Source organism: Ceratotherium simum, chromosome 15 (genome assembly GCF_057802395.1).
Source record: "Ceratotherium simum simum isolate JZ-2026a chromosome 15, ASM5780239v1, whole genome shotgun sequence".
Classification (NCBI taxonomy): domain Eukaryota; kingdom Metazoa; phylum Chordata; class Mammalia; order Perissodactyla; family Rhinocerotidae; genus Ceratotherium; species Ceratotherium simum.
Window position 1 is genome coordinate 1,430,907 of NC_141914.1, and position 21,722 is coordinate 1,452,628.

Consider the following 21,722-nt stretch of genomic DNA (forward strand, 5'->3'; position numbering starts at 1 on the left):
TGTCTTCTAGCTCAAGGATCAGATGCACACCTTTTAATGTTTACACCTATGAATAAACATATGCTGCCAAAAAGAAACTATTTATGTATTTACTACTAAGAAATTACTGTCAGAAATGTTGGCAGATTATATGCTGCCACTTGATCTGCTATTCCCTATTTTAGATATATAAAAGTAACATTTTATCTAAATATTATGAAATAATAGATGTCAAAATATTAGAGATTATCGATTTCATTTTCACCTAAATTTCTTCAATTTCATTATGAACAATTCAAGTGATATTTATATTTTGTTTATTTGGAACCTGAAAAATATTAGGCATTTATTAAGTGACCATTGACCAACTTCACACAACTACAAATGTATTATTTGAGTTTATTGAAAACATGTAGCTACTATAAAAGAATTAATAAATACACGTAGGAAATATGATTGAGAAATACTGACATAGATCTCATCTACAAAAGCACACATATTACACAAGTGCCTTTAAAACTTGTATATTTATACCACACATCCAAAGAGACACGACAGAAAATATACTGTTCAATACGTAGTTGCACAAAATTGCATTTGCGATTTAGGTTTCTAACAAATGCTGATGTTTTTTCTCTATTGGAATAAAAAACATGGAGTCACTTTTTAATGCTACCATATAGTTCCAAAGGTTTTCAAATACGTTTTCATTACCTTAAAATAGTACTAAAAATCGTAAAAGATTTTTCTGTAATTAGATAAATATTAAATTAATTTTTTACGAATAATTATAAGTAAACACAAAAGAAGCCAAGTTGTGAAACAAAACTTGAGATTGAAAGTATAAATAGAATATGTATGTTTACTGAACTTTAATATTTTTATATCCTTTCCAAATGCAGTTTTAACTTTTTTTTTAATTTTAGCCATTCTGATGGGTGTGTATTCCATTCCCATTTAAACTGCATTTATCTGATGACCAATGTTTTGAGCATATTTTTATGTATTTATTGTTAATTTGTTCTTTTGTTACTTTGTTTAAAAACCTTTGCCTACCCCAGTGTCATAATGATATATTTATTTTTTAAAAAACTACATTATTTATTTAATGTGTTTTTATTTATTGTTTGTTTTTTTGTGAGGAAGATTAGCCCTGAGCTAACATCTGTCAGTCCTCCTCTTTTCTGGCCCTGGGCTAACACCCATGCGCCTCTTCCTCTACTTCATATGGGACGCTGCCACAGCATGGCTTGACAAGCAGTGGGTCAGTGCGCAGTGCGCGCCTGGGATCCAAACCGGTGAGCCTCGGGCCGCCACAACAGAGCTCACGCATTTAACCGCTTGCGCCACCAGGCCAGTCTCAGGATTTGATAGTTTTTAAATGACTTACTATATAGATGTTTTTAAAACATGTTTTCTTCTCTAATATGTTAAATGTCGATAGAAATAACTTATACAAACAAAAGCTAGTTATAGTCCTTGATAATTTTAAGAGTGCAAAGGGGTTCTGAAACCAAAATCTTTGAGAGCTGTTGCTCACAATTTCTTGGAGAAAGGATCCCGAGTGCGTTGTTTTATCCTCACCTTTGTTCTCAAGCTACAGTTTGCATTTGCAGCTGACTCAAGGGTTCTGTGTAGAAGTTCTGATGCATGGGGAATGCAGTTCCAACTACTCTCCATTCCCGGGGCCTGAGAGTGCTGAGTCTCCATACTTTTACCAACTCTTCATATTTTGTCTTTTTTTCATTTCAGGCACTCTGGTGGGAATGTAGTGGTGTCACACTGTGCTTTTAACTTACATTTCCTTGTTTAATTTCTCTAATAAAGAATATTTTCATATATTTATTCACCGTCTGTATATCCTTTATTGTGAGATGTGTGTTCTGTTTGCCCATTTTGCTATTAGATTGTTTCTCATTTCTCACTGAGTTGAGGGTTTTTTCCATATTTTCACTATAAGTCCTTTATCAGATACGTGTTTTGTAAATATTTTCTCACTCTGTATGTTGCATTTTATTTATTGGTGTCTCCTGATGAATGTAAGTTGTTAATTTTAATGTGGTCCAATTTATACATATTTCTCTTATAATTATTGTTTTTTGCACTTTGTTTAAGAAGACAGACTAATCCAATGTCTAAAGATATTCTCTTATATTTCCTTCTGAAGACACTATTATACTTCTATTTTTTTTCTTAGAAACTTTTATTGCAAGCATTCTTTTTTGTTGAAATATATTTGATGTAATACATTGTGTGAATTTAAGGTGTACATGTCGATTGATACATTTATATATTGTAATGTGATTGTCATTGTATTGATAATTAGCACCTCTATCACATCACATAATCATCATTTCTTTTTAGTGGTTGGAATAACTAAGATCTAGTCTCCTAGCAAGTTTGATGACTATAATACAATATTGCTGTCTATATTCACTATACTGTGTGTGAGATCTCTAGGAGTTATTACTCATTGCACATTGGTGCACTTAAACAACTATACGTCTATATTTTGATCTGCAATCTACCCACAATGGATATTAGTTTATGGTACGCCATGGTTAATTTTATGTGTCAACTTGACGGGTCACGGAGTGCCCAGATTAAATATTGTTTCTGGGTGTGTCTGATGATGTTTCTGATGATTTTAGCATCTGAATTGGAGGACTCAGTAGACTGCTCCCCCCATTGTGGTTGGGCATCACCCTGTCCTTTGAGGGCCTGAAAAGAACAAAAGGCAGATGAACTTGCCCCGTTTTTCATGCTTTGCCTATTGAGTTGGGACAACCCATCTCATCTCCTGCCCTCTGACGGGGATTTACACCATCAGCTACCTTGTTCTCAGGCCTTTGAACTCAATTTGAATTACACACTGGCTGTCCTCGCTCTCTGGCTTGCAGATAGCAGATCATGGGCCTTCTCAGACTCCATAATCTGTGAGTCATTTCTTCATAATTAATCTCCCTTTATAGACATAAAATAATTTAAATCCTATCAGTTCTGTTTCTCTGAAGAACTCTGACTAATACATAGTACAAGGTAGGAATCCAGACGCACTTTCTTCTTATGGCTATCCAACTGACTCAGCATTATTTATTTAAGCAGATCATCCTTTTCCACCCCACACCAGCGTTGCTTTCTGCACAGATCTGGAGACAGCACATGTGTGGGTCTGCCTCTGGTCTCTCACCTATATTTCTTTCTTCAGTTTTGGACCACCTTTTCAACCTCTGTGTCTCTCCATTTCTTCATCCAAAAAAAGGTGGATAATCTTAGTACTTATCTCATGAGGTTGTTATGAGGCACTAATCAGTTAATGTATTTAAACCACAATTAAGATTTCCTGAAGGAACTATTCATTGCATTAGTAAGATTTGATAATCACCATCATCATCATCATCATCCTCATCTGTTTTCTCACAATCTCTTCCCTGAGCTCTTGGAGATCTTCCATCACAGAAGCAATTACTTAATTTTATATTTAATTCATGGCAAACATAGTCTCACTTTTAATCTACTCTATAAAGTTGAATTTTTTTCCTGCCTGGGGAACTTCATCTGCCATTTCTTTATTTCTTTTGTTAGAGTGTAGTAGTGTTTTCTTTTTAATTACTCATCACTGTACGAGCACTTTTTTAAACCAGCTATTAGTAAGATGTCCACTGGGGGAGGGATCAGCATATTCTTTCCGGCCACCTAAAATTTTTTCTCATAATATCGGCTTTATGCAGGAGTAAAATCAGCTTTTACTTCTTCCCATGTACTGGACATGGACAGCTAGGGGTTGTTTGCAATACAAATCTTCTCTTCTCTTCCCTTCTGCTGTCAAGAGGCAGATACATGGGTACATGTGTGAGTCCCGGTTCATCACTAGATCTCCGCCTCTGGGAGCCAGGCTGGGTCTAAGAAACTCCAGGTGAGAACAGGTGCGTCCTCTCCCCTTTATGCCAAACAAGGGACTTCCTGTCTTCATCTCAGGGATCAGCACTCACCATGACGATTTTTTTCCTGAAACCAAACAAAAAACATTGTGCTACCACTGGACCTTCTTCCCAGGTTGTATTATTTTCCTTTCCTGCATGCCTCCCACACTACCACCACTATATTTTGATATTTCCCACATATATATATATGTATATATTCGCATTTGTATTTTGTCCTAATTAAACTGTATTTGGTTTTGTTCTTTTTGTGCTTGATTTCTAAGAAGAGAAGGGGCATTTTAATTTTAGAACCCCATGTTCAAACCAGAAATAAAACTCACTTTACTTGTTCAGACCAGAAAAAAAGAAAACATAATTTTTAAATTTGGGTGAGATGATTACATTTTAAAGGTTTATGCTGTAAAAGTTACTTCACTTTCATATCAAATGCCGTCATCTAAATGTGTAAACTATGTTTGTATCTGAGTTTGCCATTCTAAAAAGAGCCATAAGATATGGGTACGTATTGGGACACTTGGCATCACCTGCAGGTTAGGAAGTTTGTAGACACTGCGTGAACACAATCTGTTCCTTTTACCCTATATATTCATGAAATCAACTGGAAATGCGAAAGTGGCAAATTATACCTTATAACATAACTGTTAAATTATGTACGGAATAAGCACATCATAGATTTTGAGATTAAGCTAATCATTTTCTGGAGGAGACCCTGCATAATTTTCCTGAATTTCAACAGCAGGTATCACATTGCTCACCAAGAGGAATTGTTCCAGCCTGAGATCTCCCAAGACAGGTCGCAAATCCAGGGCACTTCTATATTTCGCTGGAATGAAAACTTTTGACGCTCCTTCTCCTGTATTGATGGACATTTCGTCTGACTCAGCCAGTTCTCTGACGGCTCGCGTGTTGTAAATTTGCAGTGTGGGCTGAGTTCACTAGATTTAGAAACAGGAACGGTAACTGAGCCCCAGAGACGCCCGACGTCTGACCGGCGCCTCCGCCCAAAAGCGCCTGGGGCTCCCCGAGCGGGAGAGGGACGCGCACGGAAGGCGCCCGCGGCTCGCGTGCACAAGCGAGCGGAGCGATGCCTCAGGCGGCTTCAAGGGTGCGGTACAAGGCTGTGGAGCGCCTGCTGCAGTCCGCGCTCGGGAGGTCTGAGAACGCGCTGACGCCGGAGGGGCTCTCCGGGCACGCTCTGTGGCCCGGGGGGCACTCACGGACCACGGCGCCCAAAGACCCGTCGCTGTCATCTCGGCGCCGGATTCCTCTGGAGAGCAAGCCAGGCGCACCAACTGGGAAGCAAAGAACCAATCTCCTTTCTCTGAAAAGACGCCCACAGAACATCTGTGCATGCGTATAAACCCAGGTGAGAGGAAAACAGCGCAAATCACGGAGGCGCAGGAGAAAGAGCTGCTCCTTCAGTGATGCAAGGGAGGGAAAGGAAAGTCCGTTCTGTAGAACAGCCGTTCTAGGATCCAGAAAGGGTAAATAAAAAGCCTAAAGCAATTTAAACACCTCCCTGTTTATGTAGGTATTTTATTACAAAGGATCCGTTGTTTTTATTAACTGCATAGTGTTAAGAAGGAAATACAAAGGAGACTAGAATTAGGGGCAGAAGTGAACCTGTATCCTGAGCTGCCCCTGACCCTGCTCACATCACAGCGCACGAACCAGAGGAGGCCTCGAAATCGTTTCCACGTCAATGGATAACTATCTGTTTTATAGAAAGCACTAGATTTCTCTTTAAAATAAATTTACATAGGGTTTAATTCTGATTTTTAATGTAAATTTACATTCATGAAACTCAGTTTTAGTTCTCACTAAACCTTATTCTTGAAAAGGAATTCTTTTTTTTTTATGCTTATCACACGCAAGATAAAACAGAGCTAAACGTTTAGATATTTAGGAAAAGAAGACTTAAGTATTACTTCTAATCTTTTTTGAAAGTCAAAAGATAATAGCTGTGATGGAACCATCAAATACTTATAGAATTCTCTAAAATGTCATTATTTGCTTAGATTGAGTTTATTTTAAGCATGAGATTTTTTTTAATTGAAAGTTATTTTCCAGAAATGTCAAGGTAAAGGATTGAATCTAAGAGCTGAAAACGTAGTGTGTTAACCACACTCTTGAATGTTTTAATTACATTTCTTGATTCAAAGGACTAAATGGGAAATAAAAATTTAAAAACAAAGTTTATAATAAAATCTGATGATGAGCGCTAAGTACAATTCAAGAAAAAAAAAACATGAATTTTTATAAAACTCTCCATTTAATGACCTTCAAATATATTTTCATTTCCTAAGTTCATAAAAAATTAATCCTCAAGGGAACACCGATGTGCACTAGATGTTAGCTGGTCTACACTCTTCATCTTGCCGGTGGACAGAGTGAAACCTAAAGCAGGTGAACCACTGGTGTCATTGGCCCACACAAATGACCAACCTAAGCGAGTTCGTTGCTGCTTCTGTGGTTTGCCGACTCATTTCAGGTACCATCCTGACACTGAACACTTTTATTTTCACCCTGTAATGAGTATGCCAATTTCTTGTTTCAGTTCCAACATGTAAAGAGCTTAGAAGTTACTTCTGTTCTTACCAGGAGAAAAAGCTGACTCTCTGGGGCCCATTAGAGAACTGAGGTCACAGGGCAGACCACCGTGTCCCAAAATCTGCAGAGACAGGAGCGTCCTGGGACACACAGCAGCTGAGTTCCTGTTCTGCTCACCTGGGGCAGCAGCCACTGGACTATAGACTGGGAGGGACACGTAAGTGGTCGCTTGGAGGACTTGCTGGAGGCTGAACGGGGACTAGCTTCAGAGCGAGAAACTCCAGAGGCCACAGTCTCAGGGGAGCCCCCACACCCACAGACCTCCCCTCCCGGAACACCACCAGGTTGTGATGATCAGACAAAGACCCCTCCAGGCTCCGGCAGGCAGAGGGGAGAGTCACACTGTAAAATACACACAAAATCTTCTATATAAAAAAGGCCCACGCGCCAGGGGAAGGACTTTGCCAGAGGACAACTCTGACACTTCTTGGTCGTTAGGGAAGGGAATTCCTCTTGTTCTAGCTGCCTCCACACTTCTGTCTCACCTCAGCGGGGAGAAGGAAACCAGTAGTCACTAGAGGAGACTGGGAACGCTTCAGCCCAGCAGTGAGCAGGGAAACTAGAGGCTAATAGGCACAGCATTGGGGATACATGGCAAAAGTCACAGCCCTGAGACGCACACCCAGTAGTAGGCTGACGCGGTCAGGAGGTCGTGGCCTGCTTCTCTTCTACAGCCTGCTGCCCCTTGGGTGAACTTTCCGCACGATAACAATGGACTGCAGCTGAACACCTGCAGGACATGAATTCTCTCTGAGTGTTTTTTCATTTATGTTTTATGTATTTTTCGTATCCTTATCCCTGGTTTTCCGCTCAAACTTTGGGTAGTGGTAGAACACAAGTTGTCACTTACGGCAGGATAAAGTATGACAAAGTCCAAGAAAATTAGCACAGGTGCTGAAGGCGGATACAATCTAATGCCAGGATTAAACATTCTTAGAGGCTATGTAATCTGCAGACAGAGTCAAGACGTGCAGTCTGTTAGCATCATCATTAGGACGGTTCCAGCCTGAGTGTCTATCATTATATAATTGTGTGTTGTGTGTTGTGTTCTGTGTGTCACAAGGCACAAGTCGTCCATCTCTATCCTCTATTACTAAACACATAATATCATCCCTGTTGCAACAATGTTTCAGTTATTAATCTCCCAGCTCCAAATCCCCACCCTTCTATGCTCTGCTCTGTGAGGCTGCTGCTGGGATTCAGCGAACCACATTTTTGCTTTGCCAGATGGCTCCCTCTTAGTCTCTGAAGTGCACTTCTGAAGGAGACTGTAAAGCTAGAGCAGGGAGAAGGTCCTTCCTCTTTCCTCTCTGCTTCTTATAGGTTGTCCACTGGCTTCCTGACACCTCTCCACTCTTTTGAAGGTCACTCCAGCAACTCTTCCTCATCCTTCATAGCAGTCCCTTTCTGTGGCAGGAGATAAATCCGGTTTGCAGGCTTTTGAACACTTACAGACACTTCCATCAGACTCCAGTGCCATCAGACACCAACACTCACAGACACCGCCATCAGACACCAACACTCACAGACACCAGCACTCACAGACACCTCCGTCAGACACCAGCACCATCAGACACCAACGTTCACAGACACCTCCATCAGACACCAGCACCATCAGACACCAACACTCACAGACACCTCCATCAGACACCAGCACCATCAGACACCAACACTCACAGACACCTCTGTCAGACACCAACACTCTCAGACACCTCCGTCAGACACCAGCACTACCAGACACCTCCATCAGATGCCAACACCAGCCAGCGGGTGCCACCTCTTCCAAGGTCTAGGTCCAAAGCTAATGGGGCCCCTCTCTAAGTTCCTAAGTTTTAATAATTCCCTCCCCTTGCCATTTTTCTTCAGATGGAAGAGGATACTTACTCACTGCAGTTGCCACCTCCATGATACCTTAAAGTTCTGTTATTACCTTTGAAGTCACCTAATTAACAAAATTGTGTCCAATTAACATTTTTTTTAATATTAATTTCTCTCTGTTAGGATAGCACGTGTGCTTTCTTTTTCCATCCTAGATACCGATCCCTCGTCACAGAGCATGTTCTCACAGCTGGAGACTGTAGAGCTGAGAATTACACTGAGACCTGACTCACTCTAAAACTGCATCCTTCAACAAGACACGACCACACTGGAATTTGCAAAAATGGGGAACCTCAGCTGATGTTATTTGGAAGAAAAGGCAACCAGCCATTTGACATTGTAGGACTTTATCCACAGATAGCTGGATCTTAGCTACCAAACTGATATAATGGAGAGCAAAACAAGTGAAGACAAACGAGCTTGGAAACAGGTTAACAAAACAAGCTCGTGTTAGAACCTCTATTGTAGGCATGTGGTGCTCAAAGGGGTTAATATCCAATGATCATTTCTGGGGCATTTGTACATATCTGAAAAGAGAGAGCTCTTTTGAGACACACACAAATGAAAATGAAAGACTGTGCCCCATGATGTGGGTTTGGAGCAGATTAAATACCTACCATTACGTCAATGTCGTTTAGCAAACCTGGAAGTGGAGCTGAGTTCAAGTTGGAAAGGATGCAGAATGTCACAATCAGACAGGTTTGAGAGTATTTTTCAGGGAGATGGTCACCCTATTGTGAATCTGAAAGGATACTTAAAAATGGCTCATATAAACCAAATTTGTAGTCTTAATTTATTTTGTCTTTGGGTCACTTCTTCTCTGCATAAAAGATAGCACCACCATAGAAAAAACAGTTAAATAAACAGCATCCTTTCTTACGATGCACGCAGACAGTATGTTCAGTTCTAATAACTTAGTTGAGTCCATAATGTCTGTAGTTATTGTTCTATATATGCAAGAGAGCCATCTTGAAGCCCATAGGAGACTGAGTCCTCTCACACTGAGGAGGATCTGACAGCTGGTGAAAGACCGTGAGGGCTTTGGGGTCTGTGACGACCCACGGCTTTGCTGTGTTGTCTTAGATGCCGACCTCTCTATCAGAACTTGCTGAACACAATGATTTCTTCTAGTTTCTTTTCAGGCTCTGCTTTGCTGATGGCAAATTTTAGTCATGACGAAGGTTGGAAGATATTACTAACACCACTTAGTGGTCTATTAAATCCCCAGCGTTGGAGACCGTGTCTTTCTTATTTTAGAACCAACCCCTGCTCGGCACAGAACTTTGCACACAGTTAAACTCAATCTATGTTAGTCAAAATGCCTTTTTTGGCCCTGTCATTGAGCTTGAAGGGATCAGTAAGACGATATAATTTACTGAAGTATGTAATCCTATGGGACAAAAAAGTATATTTTAAAGAGAATATTATGTTATACGTTATCTGGCCTGTAATCCATCTTTAGCAAGCATTGGCTGACAACACAGTCCTCGTCCTAGAGCTAGGGCACACACATTCAACCTGTCATCACTGATGTATGTACCACAGTAAAGTTCACATACGGGCACATCTCTCCATGTGTAAATCTCTACACATAGATCTCAATGCATCTCTTTCTCCGTTTAATTACGTACCTTTGCAATAATTACATGAGCTGAAATTTATGAGTTAAAATTTCAGATTATATTTCTTATTTTAAAATAAATTTCCAATATTCACACCTTACTGAAACATTAGAAGCAATTTCAAAATTGGAAATCCTGTCATTTTATCTCTGTCACAATTAGGAATGTTTTATACAACAGAAAGACCACTTAAGAGTCTTAAAAACACATTGGCAGCATGTGTTTTATTAGTAATGGAATTATTTCTATTTTTCTCTTTTCAAAACTTTATTATTTCTAATTAAAATAATGTATGCTTATTGATTTAACAGAGCTCAAACTTCACTAAGGAAAACAATGTTAAAATTGATGTTTTCCTTTCATAATTTTTCACACTGTACTTATTTCCGAAAAGATTCTTTAACCCAAAATATGACTATTTTCCAAATCAACATCTGTGGAGCTAAATCATTTTCTGAAAATCAAGCATCTTTTAATTGTATTTTTCTCACTGATATAAAATCTGCTTTAGCAAATATCTTAGAAACTGCAATCTTATTACTATTGCTTTATTTCTTTGATAAATTCCTAGAACGAAAATGTCTAGGTCAAAGTGTTTTCCGGTTTTAAAATGTAATGGTTGCCACCAGACTTCATTTCATAAAGATTATCAATTCACATTTCTACCAGCATTTTTCAGACACACTCATTAAGTTATATCAATCTTTCCAACTTTATAAAAAAATTTGTATTTTTATGCTTTTTTACTACCATTGTGTTTGCACAACTTTTATCATGTTTATTACATATGTACTTCTATTACTTATTCTGTGAATATTCTATTTATATAGCTGTCCCAATTTCATTGGTTTTATCAATTTATAGGATTTATTTAGATACAAACCACTCATGAAGTCATTCACACACTCTCCTTCCCCTAAGCTGGCTTGATTCCAGTGAGTTCAGTGTCTTTGAAGTCCCGTAAGGTGAAAGCATCCTGACCCCTTAATCACTGCTTGAGGGAGAGCCATCCACTAGCCAGGAATATGTGTTTTGGGATCAATGTGTGCAAGGATAAATTCTGTTGTTTTAAGACACTGACTATTGAGTTTTTCTGTTACCAGAGTCCAATTGCCCTGCCTGACATATTGAAAATACAGAATTTTTAAAAGCAATCTGTCAATGGTTTGCTTTATGGCATTTGTGTTTCTGAATGTTTAAGTTTTCTACTTTCCTGAGGCCCTAAAAAACGTTCTCCAATAATTTCTTGTAATTGCATCATTGTGATCTTTCATGTTGATTTTTAATAAAACTAGATTTAGGGTTCTTTTTGATATGATGTAGAGCATGGATCTAACTATTTTCTTTCACAGGCGGAGTTTGTGGTGCCAACTTCAGTTATGGCTAATCCAAGTTCACTTACAAATACCACTAAACCACCTCACAGGCAGAGTGAGTACCTTGTAGGAAAAATCTAATACTAATTCTTCCCTCCTGTCCTTTGCATCATTGTTGTCATTCCTGTCACTTGTATATAAGCAAACACAAGCCTATAGATGATAGCTGCATACGTACATAGAAACATAGATAAAAAGATAGATGATAGAAATAAATGTAGCTAGAGATAGAGATATACACACATGAGATACATTCATAAGCACACAAAATTGAATACATTGTTGCTATTATTATTTTGAACAAAATAATTAGATCAATTAAAAATAAGAAAAATAAAAGTTTCTGTTTTTGCAAACATATCACTAAATTTGGAAATCTGTATCCAAATCTTGCTAATAAATTATATAAATGATGATGCTAATATTATCTACATTATAAAGCATCAATAAAAATGGAAAATAAAACAAAGATCAAAATAACAATTCATAAACCTTTTTATCAATAGATATAATTACATGTACATAAACATTAATACATATATAATTTAATGCATTCAATTATATTTTACAATTAAATTTACAAAGAGATGTAAATATGTATTCTTTTTGACTTAAAAATAAAACTACAAAAAATATAAAAGGAAGAGGAATTCAGTTCAGGAAGAATTTATTTTTATTTAAGTAAAAAAGCAGAAACAATTGAGACAAAGAATATGCAATACTGTATGCAAATGTTTTTATCCTTTTCCTTTTCAAAAATCATTTCTATAGAATGAAGAATTGTTTAGGCCATGAAATAGCTTAGAGATCACAGAGCCCAACCCTCACTGAGATCCAGAAATTTTAGGTGACTTTCACAAGTCAAGCATTAATTAACTTAGTTGTTCTGTAAACACAGTGATTACTAGAAGAAAACCAAACAATTTGATTTTTATCTGATCATTACAAATCTCTCTAACTATGTACATGTGAGTGTGTGTGTGTGGGGGGGTGGTGTATGTATGTGTGGATGTGTATGTATGTTTGTGTGTATGTGTGTGTGGGTGTGTATGTATGGGGGTGTGTATGTATGCATGGGTATGTGAGTGTGTGTGTGGGGGGGTGTGGATGTGGGTGTGTATTTCAAGTGACCTGTTTCCATAAGACCTAACATACCAATCATACCCTCCGTGATGATTACAATTTAAATAATGTATGATATGCAAGTATATACACCTTACTGGAGGAATATGAAACTATGGTCGGTATTTCCAAATATTTGCTCTATGGAAACTAGTTTTTAAATACTGATTACTAAAGATGTATTGTAAATATACACTCTTTAAAGGTTTGCTGTTTTTTCTTGGTATAATTTTATGAAAGGATTATTGAGGACTATTAATTTGTCATTTACATCAAATGACAATTTGGTAAATTTGCTTTGAAATATTTGTTCAACCAATAACATATACTTATTGAACACCATAAACCGTATTCATTCAGGCATTTAAAAAGTATTGAGGGGCCGGCCCTGTGGCTTAGCGGTTAAGTGCGCACGCTCCACTACTGGAGACCCTGGTTCAGATCCCGGGCGCGCACCCTCGCGCTGCTTCTCCGGCCATGCTGAGGCTGCGTCCCACATACAGCAACTAGAAGGATGTGCAACTATGACATACAACTATGTACTGGGGCTTTTGGGAAAAAAAGGAGGAGGATTGGCAATAGATGTTAGCTCAGAGCTGGTCTTCCTCAGCAAAAAGAGGATTGGCATGGATGTTAGCTCAGGGCTGATCTTCCTCACAAAAAAAAAAAAAAAGGTATCGATCACCTAGTACATATAAACACGTTAGGTTTGAAACCCAGAATAATGGGGCATAAAAAGTCATGATTCCTGTCCTTATGAATTCACAGACAGTATTCTAACCACAAAAATGAAATTAAAATTGCAATTTGAACATGAACTATAACCCATTATTCATTACTTTGCCTTTCCCTGCTGAGCGAATTTTTATATATGCATTGTCCGTTTGGAGATTGTTTTTTGAGAAGTGCCTGTTCTTGTGGTCTTTAGTGTCACTGGTCTTTTTCTTACTGATTTATAAGACTTTCATATTCATATACTTGACAAAAACTTGTTGGTTATACATGTTTCTCTAACTATGTTAAATTTTTACTTTTATAAAACACATTTCATCTTTTCTGTAAAATACATATTTAGTAAATAATAATAAGTGAAATTTAATAAATATTTAATTTCCCCAGCACCATTAATTTAAATCTATGATTTCCATCATATAACAAATGCGACTCTTTTCAAGCTCTGTTTTTCTCAGTCTATTGATGGACCTGAGCTGATGTCAGACTTTTAAATACATGTCATAGGTTTACAAATCTTGATTCTAGCATCATGTGTCCATCTCTGCACCCCTTCTTCCTCATCTCTATTTTTCTTTTGTTTTCTTTCTCCTCTTTTTCATTTTCTACTTTCTCTTTATTCTTCTCATTTTCTTTTTTTCTCCTCTATTTCCTAAAGTGCCCAGGCTATCCTTGATTCTGTATGCTCCATATGAATATTTAAATCAGCAAAGATTCCACGAAAAATTCTGTAGAAATTTTGTTGAGAATCATCTTGATTTCATAGGTAAATTCTGAGACCATTGCCATCTTTATTAAATTATTAAGTCATTTACCTGTGTTCATGATATATCTCTACTTATTTAGGTCTTCTTGTTATTTCCTCCAACAAATTTCTCTAATGTACTCTTGTAATGTTTGACAAATCTGTTCCCCCACCCCCAGCTTATTTATCTCCTAATTTTTATTTCTGAAAGGTAGATCTTTTAAAATAGAAAGTATATTTTAACATGCTACTCTCAGGCCTAAATAGAAAAAATTTTTTATTTAAAAAATTATTGAGGACTTCCATTCTGGACAGGATGGTGTAGGCTTGTTTCTTGCTCCTCTGCTCTGAGTATAAACTCTACAAATAGTGCAGGAGGCAACTGTGGGAGACTCTGGAAGGTGGAGAGTGGGAAGCACACTGGTTCAGGCCCCCAGAGCTTGAGAAACAACCAAACAGCATCGTGTTTCATGTCCCTACTTCCAGTGAAGAAGCAATCCAGGCTTGTCCTATCCAAAACCTAACACCAAAGGCAGCTCAGGGAGGCTCCTTCCTCCCCAGGATGGAACCGGAGCCCTCGGACAACACCGGGTAAGCCCTGCACACCTCACCACAACAAGGGGCATCCTCTGGGAGCCCTGGTAACCACGAGTGGCCAGGGGACGAGCCTGGGGAAACTCCGTCCCCACTGGTCTGAAATCCCCTCCTCCCCAAGAGGCACATGGGTGGCTGGGGAGAACTGGACTGAAGAGGATCTGAAGAAAATGGCCCAAAACTTCCAAATGTGACAAAAGACACAACAGATTTAAGAAACTGAGCAAACCTCAAACAGGATAAATCTGAAGAATTCTGTGCCTAAACACATCATAATTAAACTTCTGAAAACAAACGACAATGAGAAAAATCTTGAAAGCAGCCAGAGAGAAGTGGAACATTAGCTCCAGGGGACAATTTCAATGACAGAGGATTTCTAATCTGAGACCAGGGAGGCTGGCGGGAGGGAACGCATCACTCGCTGAGTGGTGAAAGAAAAGAACTTTCAAACCAGAGGGCTCCACCCAACAACATGATCCTGTAGGAATGAAGGTGAAATAAAGATATCTCAGATGAAGGAAAACTAAAAGAATTTGTCCCTAGCACACCCAAAAATTGACTATTGGAAATTCTTCAGACAGAAGGGAAACACTAAAAGGAATCTTAGATTATCAGAAAAGAAGAAAGACCAATGAAAAGAATAGAAATACGGATATATACAATTGGCTATCCTTCTCTTCATGATTTTATAAGGCATGAGGATGAAAGAAATAATAACAGACAACAGACACTTAGGGGACCCGTAGACATTCGCTATTTGGCCTGAACAGTGTGTGAAGCAATGTTAAGGCTTCATGAGGAATACACATTTCAGTCTGGCCGAAACCCCATGCACCAATTCCTCATGTTTCACACCATGCTTACTTCACCCAATCTCAGGATCAAGTCTGACCTAAAGTGAGGCTTAAAGGATTGGGAGAAGTGGCTGGAGTGGGTCAGAAAGGAGTGGGCTTCCAAAGGAAGGGAGTTGGAAACAGCACAGTTTCTCAGAGCAATGATCTATCTATTTTCCACCTGTGGAGTCAGCCAATATCTGTCACATTTTCCTTGGGTTCTGAGGACTAGGATGTTTTAGAAAACATAGAAGTGTACTTCATCATATGCAAAACGTGCTAATAAAATTAATGTTTTGTTGTATATCAAGTTAAAAGGAAATATATTCATAGGAAATTGAGTGTTTTACTTTCTTCTTTTCTGAGCATGACAAAAAATGTAGCATTGTGTTTTTACAGAATATAGTAGTGCAGACATAAATATTTTTGTAAAGGACTATAGACTATGAAAAAAATTTCATTTTATCTTGATCTTATAAATAAATACAAAACAGAAGAAAATAAATTATTTCTTTCTTACTGGGGCTTTTTGCCTGTTCACAACAAATGTTGTTTCTACAAGTTAGTTTGTAATTTCTTTCATAACTCAGACAGAACAACCCTTCATTTTATAGTCAAGAAATAGATATAGTGCTGCATATAATTCTGGTAATTATGTGACAAAACTGCACTTTGCTCTATGAAAACCCTGGCCATCAATCTTTCAGTTTAGTGTTGGGGCAACTTAATCTTCTGTTGTGCCAGCTGTGCAGGGCTAAGCCGCAAACACAACAGATTTGCCAGACTCCCGCAGAGTGAAACGTGAATGATCAGTGTGAAGGATGATACAGAGCCAGACACCTCGCCAGTAAGTTAGAGTAGGTCTGCATAGCATGCAATACTCCATTTTCTACTGCATAGCACTCCAATATATTTGTCACCTGGTTTACAGGAAAAAAAAACTGTTGTTAAAGGAAGTAAGTATTTTCCTTTTCTAAACGTGGCTCATAATATTTGAATTTGATGCCCTATCTCAGATCTTGGATTGAGACACCATAGTTCTGAATAAAAGAGTTTTAATTTATAAACAGTGGGAGGAAGAAATGGAATATTTAGTTCAGGAAAGATATAACTCTTAAATTTAGAGCCTAGTCACTTTCAAGGTTTTTCAGCTTGTTCAATACTATGTTCATTTTATATCTTATAGACATATAATAGAATTTCATTAATGATAACATGATTAAGTTGAATGTACTGAGAAGTCATCTTAATATTTTACATTGGTTTATAATTTATATTTTTAGAAGTATTTTCTATTCATTATTTTACTTGAAGCTTAAAATATTTTGTAAAATAGCTGATGCAAGCTTTCCATCCCACTTTGCAGGACATATCGAATTTAAGAGAAGGAGAATAGTCCAAGTCTCACAGTATGTGACTGGAAAAGGTAAAAATACAAGTCAGTTTTGTGGTCTTGGCAATTTCTATTTAGTGGCTACATGAAAATGAATATCCCTGCTATTCATAATACATATAAATTTATTATATTGGAAATAAATGCTTTTGAAAGTATTATATGTTTCTATGTATTCAAACTTCTGTAAACTACAATAATTTACTTTGTGTCATTAACAGTGAGTCTGAGGAGAACAGGGACAAGTCAGTTTCCGTGGAAGATCCCTGGACCTGAGAGAACATGGTGCACTGAGAGAGCAGTGGCCAAAATCAACATATATCTATGAGCCTGAGAAAATGAAGTTCTGTGTTCTACACCCTGATTGATCTGCTTTGTGTGAAATCAAGATTCAGGCATACTTCCAGGTAGTCAGTGGGAAGCAGGACTTTTAGACGAATCAAGTTACTGATTTTAGCCAGTCAAAAGACAGCCACACATCTTCTTTAGAATGCAAAATCCTAAGACACCTATGGTTGAAATTAAATCTTAAAATGTTAGACTTTAGATGAGCAGGCAGGGAAGTGCCAGGACCTAACAGTCAGGCCTGATACCTCTACTCAGGAAGCAAAGAGCCAAGTTCAAGTGATGTGAAGTCTAGGTTTTGAGTCTTGGTGGGGCTGATAGCTTGTATCAAAAAGGAGATACAAAGATGAAGGTCTATGTTCCATCCCCAACAGTATCACCTATGTGCCATTTCCTGTACTTTTACATGATTATTTGCATCTGGGTCAATGATGCTGCTATGAAAGTGGGTCCCCAAGCAAGGCAGGAGTTTTCTGCTTCAGGCATTTTTCCAGGTGTAAGGAGGAAATGAGCACAGATACAAGATAACGAAGACCTGGTTTTAATCTTGAGATGAGAACCTAGCACAGGGAACTAACACTGTTGAACTGAGAACACTATGAGCCCTGAGGAGTGGGTCTCATGTATTACAGGTAAAGAAAGTCCCCTGAGGTTTTGGCTAGCTGACAGATGCCTATTCTCACCTAGTGTCCGCAGAGCTAAACTACCAGCTCAGTGCCAGACTGAGTTTCTAATTTTGAACCTAAAGTACTAACGACTTGAGAAATATATGCCACACTCTCATTTGAAATTTGACATTTGGTCAGTTGGCTCTGCACACAGAGTGAAAAATAAAAACTGATGAAAATAATCATATTTGTAACAGATCAGCATGAAAATGATGCTACTGAAAAATGTACCTGAAATTTTAAGCATTTGTAACGTTTTTTTTGTGTATGTGAGGAAGATCAGCCCTGTGTTAACATCTGCCAGCCCTCCTCTTTTTTTGCTGAGGAAGACTGGCCCTGGGCTAACATCCATGCCCATCTTCCTCCACTTTATATGGGACACCACCACAGCATGGCTTGCCAAGCAGGGTGTCGGTGTGCGCCCGGGATCCAAACCGGCAAACCCCGGGCCTCGGCAGCAGAGCACGTGCACTTAACTGTTTGCACCACCGGGCCGGCCCCTGTAACATTTTTTTTAACATTAAAAGGCCAGAATTTTCATTTTTTGTATATATAAATGCATAGGAGGCTTCCCAGTACACAAAGTTTGGAGAAGCATACAAATTTTTTTTTAATGGAGTGATGTAATTTTTCACTCATTGATTATAAAATACAAATTTTAAATAAACATTTTATTTTCCCATTTTTTATTTTTGCTTTTGTTGCCTGCGCTTTGGGTGGCATATCCAAAAGTCATTGCCAAGACCAACGTCAAGGAGCTTTCCCTGTTTTTTTCTTCTAGGAGCTTTACAGCTTCAGGTCTTACATTTAAGTCTTTAATCCATTTTAAGTTGATTATTGTATATGTTGTAAGATAAGGATCCAATTTCACTCTTTTGAATGTGTATATCCAACACCATCTATTGACGAGACAATCCTTTTTATGACAGTAACAATATCTTCCATGACATTTTAAGAGAAGAGAGAATGGATTAGTTAAGCCTATAACTTTTACTTAAATGAATATAATTATGTAGATTAGGTTTAACGGAAAATAGTTTGATGTGATAATCAAATAATGTGAGGAAAATAAATATCAGAGCTTTGGAAAATCTGAAGCAATGTATAGTAATTTTCAGAAGCTCTCAAGACCTAAGTCAATTAAGACTGTGACGTAATTGACATCACTCGGTCCCCTTAGAAGTAAGTAAACTACTTCCATCCTATCAGAATTCTCTGATAAAGGCAGATAAGTACGTGTGAATCAAGTTTATCTTTCAAACTAAGCTGAGATCTTCGAGTTCCTGAAGCCAGCTTCCTGGGCCCCCCCTTTGTGTCTAATAAGAATCAGACCAGCTTAAGAACAATTTGCTTGCAAGTTAAAAGACAGTGTATTTATATGCAATAGATTTATATACATGCCTCATTGAATGAAACAAGAAACACAGTAAGAGAAATACTTGATTTTGGAACTTAATTTCACATTAATTAAAACAAAAAAAGTGACATTATTTTCTGATTAAAATTATATAAACACCATTAGATTTTTTTAATATTTAAACTTTGGATAATAATACATATTATCTCAGATGAAAGTCTTATCTTCTTCTTAAACTGTCCTCTATATATCTGACTATACAGGATGCATGATTAGCTGTAATGTCTCTATGGTGAAATTGCCTTGTAATAACCAAGTTGGCATTTATTTCACTATTATTACACAACAATTTTTCCAAATATATATTTTCCTTCAGACACTATAATGGTGACAGACTAGATTGGTGTTTCTGTACCCTTTCCCTACTACCAAATGTATTATGAAAATTAATCAAGATTCTGCTCTTGTGAGTAAATAAAAGCATAAGCATTGCAAATCAGTTTATATTTTAATATTATATATATATTATGCATAAAGAGTATTACTCAATGTTTTTCAAGATATATTCAAATACTCTATTAATAGAAACTAAGGCATTTCCTCTTTTATCCGTCACTATCCTCAGCTTTAACAGTTGTTTGCTATCTCTGCAGTTAGCTAGAACTTGGTTTGAACTTTTGTGCTTCAGTGAGTTATTTCAACCCTCTTAGCAACAATTTTCTCATCAAATAAAGATAATACTAGTCTCATCTCTTTAGCATTAAGTGTAATTATACACCAGTATATACATGCATGTTGCACACATATACATGTGTATATACATATATACCTGTATCTACACATATGTACATATAATACTGTTATATATTAAGTGTAAATATACACCAACATATATGTATAGATACTTATATTTGTAAATAACAACGTATTATGTATATAACATAACAATAAGAGTATTATTCACTCATATACATGTATATAACACATATATACATATATATACACATATGTACTTGTATATGTGTATATATGTACATGTATCTAGGTCAATAACGCTGTTATATATACATTGTATATAATACTGTTATTGACCGGTAGCATTTTCTCAGGACTAGTTGTTCCCTTGTTACTGTCATCCAAATGGTCACCAGCTAGTTTTCAGACTTTTCCCTCAATCTCATTTGGTTATTAGTAAACTTAATTTTAATTTCTTCAACTTTAAACTCAAACTGAATCCAAGACCCATATTTGCAGGTTATTTATTGTATGACTTTATTTCCTGGTTTATCTGAGATTTAGATTCTTCATCTACTGAAGGATAATAATGATCCCTTACCAACCCGTTATCACACTATGATGACGTGAAAAATCAAAGGGGAGCAGACAAAATACTTTCTATATCATAAATCTCTAAAATGTATCAAGGTTGCAATTTCACTAAGATGAAAGAAATGTAAATTTAGAAGATATAAAAATACAATAAAAATCTAGTGGTATATCCTAGAGCATTTTCTAGTCTTATTTCAATATTTATATTTATTAGAATTTTGAGTAGTAACTATTTTAAAGCTATATAATCTAGAGATAATGTCCAAAATATTAAACAAAAATCTATAATGCTCAAAATTGTGTAATATTTTGCTACATAACAGTTCATACCTTCATCTGATGAGAAAATTATTCTTTTTTTAACATACTACTAGCTTGAGAAATCATATTTAAGTTACAAACGTAATAAGAAATAAACTATTTCCTATTTTTCACTGAAAACATCATGCACAATGGAACATTCTTGAATGTGAAATTCTGTTTACCGATATGCTTTTTGTAACACAAATTGCTTTCTTTTAATCTCTCATCTTTCAAAGAGCAGCTTAGAAAATTCTGTGTTAGCTTAAAAAAGAAAACATACTCTGATAGCAGAGGATGGTTTCGATCCATCGACCTCTGGGTTATGGGCCCAGCGCGCTTCCGCTGCGCCACTCTGCTACCTATGCAAAATGGTATGGAGATTTCTCAAACAATTAAAAGTAGAACTACCATATGATCCAGCTATCCCACTACTGGATATTTTTCCAAAGAACATGAAATCAACACTTCAAAGAGAGTTAAGCACCCCTATGCTCATTGCAGCATTATTCACAATAGTTGAGGCGTGGAAGCAACCCAAGTGACCATCAAGGGATGAATGGATAAAGATGTGGTATGTATGTACAATGGAATTCTACTCAGCCACAAAAAAAACAAAATCGTGCCCATTTGGGACAACATAGATAGAACTTGAGGGTATTATGCTAAGCAAAATAAGTCAGATGGAGAAAGACAAATACCATATGATTTCACTCATATGTGGAAGATAAACAAGCAAACACGTAGATAAGGAACACAGATTAGTGGTTACCAGAGGGGAAGAGAGTGGGGCGGTGAAAGGGATAAAGGGGCACATACGTCTGCTGAGAGATAAAAACTGGACTGTTGGTGGTGAGCACGATGCAGTCCATACAGAAACTGAAATATAGTAAGG

At 37.3% G+C, this 21,722-nt stretch overlaps 1 non-coding gene across 1 annotated transcript; it reads right to left on the reverse strand.

Annotated features, from left to right (window-relative positions):
- Positions 1 to 21,115: 21,115 nt before the first annotated feature.
- TRNAM-CAU (transfer RNA methionine (anticodon CAU)) lies at positions 21,116 to 21,187 on the reverse strand. Its single transcript has one exon. It is a non-coding gene; the product is annotated as a tRNA-Met (tRNA).
- Positions 21,188 to 21,722: the final 535 nt, after the last annotated feature.